This window comes from Harmonia axyridis, chromosome 5 (genome assembly GCF_914767665.1).
Source record: "Harmonia axyridis chromosome 5, icHarAxyr1.1, whole genome shotgun sequence".
NCBI lineage: Eukaryota > Metazoa > Arthropoda > Insecta > Coleoptera > Coccinellidae > Harmonia > Harmonia axyridis.
The window spans coordinates 21,570,053-21,576,708 of NC_059505.1; the positions used below are offsets into that span (position 1 = coordinate 21,570,053).

The following is a 6,656-nucleotide window of genomic DNA, read 5'->3' on the forward strand; positions in this document are numbered from 1 at the left end:
TTTGAAAAAAAAAAGTTTCAAAGTGAACGATCTGAAGTTACTACTTCAGATTCAGATAATTCAACACCCTGAATTAGATCGAATAAAATTCGTTATATTGTGGAGTCCACGATGCATGTTTAGAATCGATAGAAAATCACATTACTATTTATTTACGAATATATACTCCTGTTAACTTGATGTTTCGTTTTAATAAATTTTGACATCTTAAACATTTCGGGGGGGATTTGAACCCCCAAAACCCCCCCCTGGCTACGCCCGTGATGTAATGGATGAAGCAGAAGAAATTTATTCCTTCAAGGGTATAGACTGGGACATCAGTGTCCCAGAAGTATTTTATAAATGTCCTGTTTGGCAATAAATATACCCAGTAATGGAATCAATTGGGAATATAAAGCCAGATCAGTGTATTCAAGGTACTATATCTATATTTGTGTCAGCTAATAGTTTATTATCATACGAAAGTTTCAGAGAAAAAAATACCATATTCAGGAAAAGGACTTGAAGTTTGTCAGTTGGACCCGAGGCTTGTTGCTTTTCTGAATGGTGTTATTTTCAAGAATGGGGAGTCAGTGAAATTATTGGAAATCAAATGTTTATTCATTGGTAAGTTTCTAGTAAGTTATAGAGATTATTTTTATAATTGTTTATAATTTCAGGTCAAATTATTTCTGCTGAAAATACTGAGCACCATTGCCAATATTTGAGAAGAGGAAAAGCCAGCTAATTTGAAAGAATGAATAAACATTATGCTAGAGTCTGATTAAGTATGGCAATTATGAATTTGAAAAATTGCGACTCTATAGTGTTCTCATCTGGTGAGTTCAAAACTGTTAGTGAGCCATTTCATGAAGAATTCACAAAAAAATAATTCTTAAAACTTGAAATGATTTATTTTAAAAATATGCTTTACACATTGTGTAGCATGAAAGCTTAAATTTTTCAATTAGAAATATATTTTTCCAAACCTCAATTATGCTGTAATAAGACCATCCAGAATAAGAAAAGTTCCGAATCATACATGTCTGAAGTTATAACATGTTATAACTTCCAGACTATTGAGAAATTTGAGTCCAGTTGTTATTAGTAAGAGAGTAAAGGATTTGCTGTTGGATCATACATCATACAATATACAGGTTGAGTGATTTATTTAGGAATCATTTTTGTAAATATTATTTGATAATTTGTAACTACAAAAATATTTATGTTTTCATTACAATGACTATTAATACTACTCATTTATAGTTTAAGATTTTTTGATTAACAAGCCATGTAAACTTTTGATGGCATATGTTTTTATGAATTTCTTGTGTGCAAATAAATTATTATTATTATCAAATACTGCATTGATTTTACATATCATTTATTTATCCTATGGCAGTAAGTTATCCCATCACACATTCCCTTGGCACCAAAGTCCATTAAATTACTGATGAAAATAAAAAGATATCTTCCAAATCACTTGGATCAATTTGACATGAAAATTCCCTTTTTTCCTTCTTAAACTTCCATTGAAACATTTTTGTCTTCATAAAACGAATGGAGATTTTAGAAGTGATTCTTCCTTGGAAATATACTTTCTACTAAATCAGATCATTTTTCTTTTATATCTTTTCATTTTTGTAGAGGAATTAGGTATCCGTTTTTTTATACTTCTGAAATAAGTAGAATGAGATTAGATAAACGTAACATAATTTAAACTAACCTATACAAATCTTTATGAAGTTCTCTCATGATCATTTTTTCTCACGTTTCACACAAAATGAGCACTGCATATTTGATGGAATACTTCAGGTTGCCATTTCTCTCAAAGTATGATGAGCACTACAATAAGTTTTAGATGAGAGACATTTGCTATCATTTCTCAAATATTCTTATCAAACTCTTCTCTCACACTAAATAATCCATATCTTTCCTTCTTTCTCGAGCTACTTTTTCTTATTGTAATATGAATTGTGGCAACCAACTACATATAGCAATGAATTTGTGAATTTCTTGCAGTAAATAATTAATAATATTAAAGTCCATACCTTCAGAATTTTTCCGTATTTTTCAATATTGAAAACAAAATCAACTCAAAACTTCTTAGTATAGTTAAAAAAAGCATAAATTTCTAACGCCTCTTCAGAAGGCAAGACAGTAAAAGTGTATATTATGAATATTGATTATGTTTTACTAATGATTTCATTTAGCCACGAAGGGCGCCAAATGCATATATCAAAGAACTGACATAACAGCTGAAGCTCAGGAAGCTCTGTACCGTTCGTTTATTACAGATAAATCTATAAAATCCGACATATATGTGGTCACGTGACTAAAAAATCCGTCCGCTCACGAATGCTATTGCCGAACGCGCTTAGTGAAACCCAATCGGACTTGTACAACACGAGATACAGATAACTAAAGCCATCTATTGGAAAAATAATGAATTCCTTCTCACTACACCTATTAAATAAAAACATATGATCAAATATTAAAAATTTAATAACAAATTCTAGTCTCCTATTTTTTTGACTAGCGTGTCTTTGTATAATATTTTCAACATTAAGATTGCTGCAAATGGTTCTATGTATATAAATAAGTAAAACTTCGTAGAATTCACTTTAAAAAAGATTTATTTCACAAGTTTACAAATATGAGTTCTCTCTAGTTTGAAACCAATAAGAAGACTGATTTCAATGTTACTTGAGTAAGGTTTTTATGGTCTTTGCAGGTTTAACGATAAAAGTAATCTAATGAATTGTAAATAGTGGTTTGATGATAATGGTAGCGTTATCCATTATTGGATTTGAAAGTATGAGAATAAGAACAAAGTGGTATCTAATGTAAATGGATCTGAATATAATTTGAAGTAAACAAGATGTAATATTATTGAAGATAAAAGAATGTTCAATCATTTATTCATTATGGTGATAGCATTTATGAAAAGTATATTGGAGATGAAAGTGTATTGAGTCATTAGGAAGTTAGTCATACATTTATGTAATTCTTTCCCCCTTTAAGACAAAACGTCCTCGTTTTGTGGTGCTGTTGGTATTTTGGGGTAAATAGAATGAATTTCTTGAAGTTGAACTGCGTCTTCTGGGTTTTCATTCTCTTTCATCCAAAAGGCGATTTTTTTTTAATTGTTTCTTTGTAATATGACAGCTATAATTGCAATAATACAAAATGAGAATGAAGACAATATAAATGTCAATGAAAGATGATTAACTTGGGGCAAAGTGTCTAAGTTATCTCTATGTTTCATGTCTTCTGCTTCATTTTTCAGGGATTGTACATCTTCGAGGTGTTTCACTTAGATATCTCGTATTCAACACCATTAACTATACTTTCTTTTTAACAAGATTTTTCGAAAAACACGTGAGTTACATCCATCACTTTCAGTCATCGACTCTAGTATGGAAAATCACGTAACGGCCGTCAACCGTTCTTTTACCCCCCTTGACCACCAGATGGACTAATTGTCCTCTATAGGAGTTTGTCTATAGGCCGCTAGAAGGACTCATCGTCCTTCATTAGCTAATTCGTCTATTCACCGCTAGATGAACCAATTGTCCTCTATAATCTAGTTCATCTAGCTGCCGCTAGATGGACTGATCGATTTGATTTGTTGTAGGCATGTTTAAAAGAGAGTTACACAGGGTTAACTCTAACACCCCCTCCCATGCCGACAAGGTAAAAGAGGGAAAATTCATTAAAATCTTTTTTTTTCTTTTTTTTCAATCCGAATTTTCGCTAGAATATTATTTCGCTGCAAATCGAGTTGTTTCTTTATTTGAAAAGACAAAAACCTTATAAGTTTCAGCTATAATAAAGTATAGGTTCATTTTGTTCTTAATAATTAATAATAATAATTCTAGAAACATAGTTTCAGATCGCTTCCAACAATCAATCAAGTGGTATCTTTCGAGTTATATTTTCAGATCTTTCCGACGAATTAAACAAATGGTAGCTTTCTAGAAACAGAGTTTCAGATGATCGCTTCAAATAATCAATCAAGTAGTAGCTTTCTCGAAACAGAGTTTCAGATAGCTCGAATAGTCAATCAAGTAGTAGCTTCCTCGAAACAGAGTTTCAGATAGCTCGAATAGTCAATCAAGTAGTAGCTTTCTCGAAACACAGTTTCAGATAGCTCGAATAGTCAATCAAGTAGTAGCTCTCTCGAAACAGAGTTTCAGATAGCTTCGAATAGTCAATCAAGTAGTAGCTTTCTCGAAACAGAGTTTCAGATAGCTCGAATAGTCAATCAAGTAGTAGCTTTTCTCGAAACAGAGTTTCAGATGGCTCGAATAATCAATCAAGTAGTAGCTTTCTAGAAACAGAGTTTCAGATCGCTTCGAATAATCAATCAAGTGATAGCTTTCTCGAAACAGAGTTTCATATAGCTAGAATAGTCAATCAAGTAGTAGCTCTCTCGAAACAGAGTTTCAGATAGCTCGAATAGTCAATCAAGTAGTAGTTTTCTCGAAACAGAGTTTCAGATAGCTCGAATAGTCAATCAAGTAGTAGCTCTCTCGAAACAGATTTTCAGATCGCTTCGAATAATCAATCAAGTGGTAGCTTTCTCGAAACAGAGTTTCAGATAGCTCGAATAGTCAATCAAGTAGTAGCTTTTCTCGAAACAGAGTTTCAGATGGCTCGAATAATCAATCAAGTGGTAGCTTTCTCGAAACAGAGTTTCAGATAACTCGAATAGTCAATCAAGTAGTAGCTTTCTCGAAACATAGTTTCAGATAGCTCGAATAGTCAATCAAGTAGTGGCTTTCTCGAAACAGAGTTTCAGATCGCTTCGAATAGTCAATCAAGTAGTAGCTCTCTCGAAACAGAGTTTCAGATAGCTTCGAATAGTCAATCAAGTAGTAGCTTTCTCGAAACAGAGTTTCAGATAGCTCGAATAGTCAATCAAGTAGTAGCTTTTCTCGAAACAGAGTTTCAGATGGCTCGAATAATCAATCAAGTAGTAGCTTTCTAGAAACAGAGTTTCATATAGCTAGAATAGTCAATCAAGTAGTAGCTCTCTCGAAACAGAGTTTCAGATAGCTCGAATAGTCAATCAAGTAGTAGCTTTCTCGAAACAGAGTTTCAGATAGCTCGAATAGTCAATCAAGTAGTAGCTTTCTCGAAACAGAGTTTCAGATCGCTTCGAATAATCAATCAAGTGGTAGCTTTCTCGAAACAGAGTTTCAGATAGCTCGAAGAGTTAATCAAGTAGTAGCTCTCTCGAAACAGAGTTTCAGATAGCTTCGAATAGTCAATCAAGTAGTAGCTTTCTCGAAACAGAGTTTCAGATAGCTTCGAATAGTCAATCAAGTAGTAGCTTTCTCGAAACAGAGTTTCAGATAGCTCGAATAGTCAATCAAGTAGTAGCTTTTTCGAAACAGAGTTTCAGATAGCTTCGAATAGTCAATCAAGTAGTAGTTTTCTCGAAACACAGTTTCAGATAGCTCGAATAGTCAATCAAGTAGTAGCTTTCTCGAAACAGAGTTTCAGATAACTCGAATAGTCAATCAAGTAGTAGCTTTCTCGAAACATAGTTTCAGATAGCTCGAATAGTCAATCAAGTAGTGGCTTTCTAGAAACAGAGTTTCAGATCGCTTCGAATAATCAATCAAGTAGTAGCTTTCTCGAAACAGAGTTTCAGATAGCTCGAATAGTCAATCAAGTAGTAGCTTTCTCGAAACAGAGTTTCAGATAGCTCGAATAGTCAATCAAGTAGTAGCTTTCTCGAAACAGAGTTTCAGATAGCTCGAATAGTCAATCAAGTGGTAGCTTTCTCGAAACAGAGTTTCAGATAGCTCCGAATACACAAACAAGTGGTAGATTTCTCGAAACAGGGTTTCAAATAGCTCGAATAGTCAATCAAGTGGTAGCTTTCTCGAAACAGAGTTTCATATAGCTCCGAATACACAAACAAGTGGTAGATTTCTCTGAAAAGACAACTTATAATTATTATTATTCCTATTTATCAATAAACTTACTTACTTATAAGTTTCAGCCCTAATAAAAAACAGTTTCATATTGCATCCAATAATATCTAAAAAAGTTATGTTAACATTACTGATTTGAGGTCAGAGAATATAGTTATTTATATTACAAGTGCAGAAGGCATTGATATTCTTCCACCCGTTCAAAATTCAAAAACGAGCCACGAAGTGGCGAGTTTTGGAATGAACGAGTGGTAGAATGAGCCTTCTGTACGAGTATTATACATTATTTTCTCTAATTCATTGCATTTTCATTGAAATCAATGAAATATTTCCATAAATATATTTTAGTGATTTTTGCATTGAAAAATGTTGGTTGGCAGAACTGATTTCTTTAAGGCAATGTGATGAATTGACAGATAAAGCCGTAGCGGAAAGTTTGGAGTGTCAACATAGAATAATAAAATATAACCATGAAAACTGTGCGTTTCTGATATATTCTCGCACGATTTTGTTCTACAAGATGTGGAAGAATGAACGGAATAACCACAGAATTAGAGAAAAGATTATTATATAAGGGTAATTTTGGGCAATGAAATACATCAACATAAACAGTGCTTTAATGAAGTAAGTAAATTGCTCTTGTTAAAAGGGGTTTTGTTGTACAAATAAGTTGCGCATTGAGTAGCTAGGCCCCAAAAAGATAGTTCTTCTAAAGTGCGATTCAATCTT

At 32.9% G+C, this 6,656-nt stretch overlaps 1 long non-coding RNA gene across 2 annotated transcripts; it reads right to left on the bottom strand.

Moving 5' to 3' along the window:
• Nucleotides 1-1,600: 1,600 nt before the first annotated feature.
• On the bottom strand, nucleotides 1,601-2,243 carry LOC123681092. Of its 2 annotated transcripts, XR_006747619.1 has the most exons (3): nucleotides 2,031-2,243; nucleotides 1,712-1,824; nucleotides 1,601-1,655 (listed from the first exon to the last, which is right to left on the bottom strand). It is a non-coding gene; the product is annotated as an uncharacterized LOC123681092 (long non-coding RNA). The 2 variants fall into 2 exon arrangements; XR_006747618.1 differs by having other exon boundaries at nucleotides 1,712-2,243.
• Between the last annotated feature and the right edge of the window lie 4,413 nt (nucleotides 2,244-6,656).